The sequence below is a fragment of the Heptranchias perlo genome, unplaced genomic scaffold, assembly GCF_035084215.1.
Source record: "Heptranchias perlo isolate sHepPer1 unplaced genomic scaffold, sHepPer1.hap1 HAP1_SCAFFOLD_663, whole genome shotgun sequence".
Lineage (NCBI taxonomy): Eukaryota > Metazoa > Chordata > Chondrichthyes > Hexanchiformes > Hexanchidae > Heptranchias > Heptranchias perlo.
In genome coordinates, this window is record NW_027139692.1 from 90,375 (window position 1) to 92,500 (window position 2,126).

Below are 2,126 nucleotides of genomic sequence, written 5' to 3' on the forward strand. Positions count from 1 at the left end.
ACAAACCGGGGACCCGAGCACGCTTTCGGCGGCCCGCTGGTCGACTTCCCGGTGTGCGACCGGGTTCGTTCCGGTACCGTTCGCTGCCCCTCGTCCTGCTCTAGCCGCGGAAACAAACCCGACGACCGTCGGTCTCACGCCCGCGGAGGGAGGTGGCGGAAAGTGGTTTGCAGCCTTTCGCTGTACCTCCGGCGGGCAGCGCCCGACCTCCGAGTGCTCGGTACCGTCCGCTGCGCCTGGTCCGGCCGCACACAACGAGCCATACCCGGTGGAAATCGGCCTGTGCCTTCCAGAGATATGGGCCTCCGGGTGGGACGGACAAACCGGGGCCCCGTGCTCGCTTTCGGCGGCCCGCTAGTCGACTTCCCGGTGTGCGACCGGGTTCCTTCCGGTACCGTTCGCTGCCCCTCGTCCTGCTCTAGCCGCGGAAACAAACCCGACGACCGTCGGTCTCACGCCCGCGGAGGGAGGCGGCGGAAAGTGGTTTGCAGCCTTTCGCTGTACCTCCGGCGGGCAGCGCCCGACCTCCGAGTGCTCGGTACCGTCCGCTGCGCCTGGTCCGGCCGCACACAACGAGCCATACCCGGTGGAAATCGGCCTGTGTCTTCCGGAGATATGGGCCTCCGGGTGGGACGGACAAACCGGGGCCCCGAGCGGTGGCACCCTGCTCGCTTTCGGCGGCCCGGCACTCGACTTCCCGGTGTGCGAACGTCATCGTTCCGGTACCCTTCGGTGCCCCTTGCCCCACTCTAGCTCCGGTGCTAAAGCGGAGTCGGTCGGTCTCACGGACGCCGAGTTAGCAGGCGGAAAGCGGTGCGCAGCCTTTCGCTGTCACTCCGGCGGGCAGCACCGCACCTCCGAGTGCTCGGTACCGAACGCTGCGCCGCCTCCTGCCGCACGCAACGAGCCATACCCGCAGGAAATCGGCCTCGGCGTTCCGGAGTTATCCGCCTCCGAGTGGGCCTGACCAAGCGGGGTGAACTGGAAATCATTAACCAACGTACTTCCATGTTTTCACCCGCAGAGGGCAGCACTCTCTTCTCCGTTTTAAACTGGGCCGACCCGGCTCCGTTTCGAGACCCGGCACTCGACTTCCCGGTGTGCGACCGGGTTCGTTCCGGTACCGTTCGCTGCCCCTCGTCCTGCTCTAGCCGCGGAACTAAACCCGACGACCGTCGGTCTCACGCCCGCGGAGGGAGGCGGCGGAAAGTGGTTTGCAGCCTTTCGCTGTACCTCCGGCGGGCAGCGCCCGACCTCCGAGTGCTCGGTACCGTCCGCTGCGCCTGGTCCGGCCGCACACAACGAGCCATACCCGGTGGAAATCGGCCTGTGCCTTCCGGAGATATGGGCCTCCGGGTGGGACGGACAAACCGGGGCCCCGAGCTCGCTTTCGGCGGCCCGCTAGTCGACTTCCCGGTGTGCGACCGGGTTCCTTCCAGTACCGTTCGCTGCCCCTCGTCCTGCTCTAGCCGCGGAACCAAACCCGACGACCGTCGGTCTCACGCCCGCGGAGGGAGGCGGCGGAAAGTGGTTTGCAGCCTTTCGCTGTACCTCCGGCGGGCAGCGCCGGACCTCCGAGTGCTCGGTACCGTCCGCTGCGCCTGGTCCGGCCGCACGCAACGAGCCATACCCGGAGGAAATCGGCCTGTGCCTTCCGGAGATATGGGCCTCCGGGTGGGACGGACAAACCGGGGCCCCGAGCGGTGGCACCCTGCTCGCTTTCAGCGGCCCGGCACTCGACTTCCCGGTATGCGAACGTGATCGTTCCGGTACCCTTCGGTGCCCCTTGCCCCACTCTAGCTCCGGTGCTAAAGCGGAGTCGGTCGGTCTCACGGACGCCGAGTTACCAGGCGGAAAGCGGTGCGCAGCCTTTCGCTGTCACTCCGGCGGGCAGCACCGCATCTCCGAGTGCTCGGTACCGTACGCTGCGCCGCCTCCTGCCGCACGCAACGAGCCATACCCGGAGGAAATCGGCCTCGGCGTTCCGGAGTTATCCGCCTCCGAGTGGGCCTGACCAAGCGGGGTGAACTGGAAATCATTAACCAACGTACTTCCAGGTTTTCACCCGCAGAGGGCAGCACTCTATTCTCCGTTTTAAATTGGGCTGACCCGGCTCCGTTTCGAGA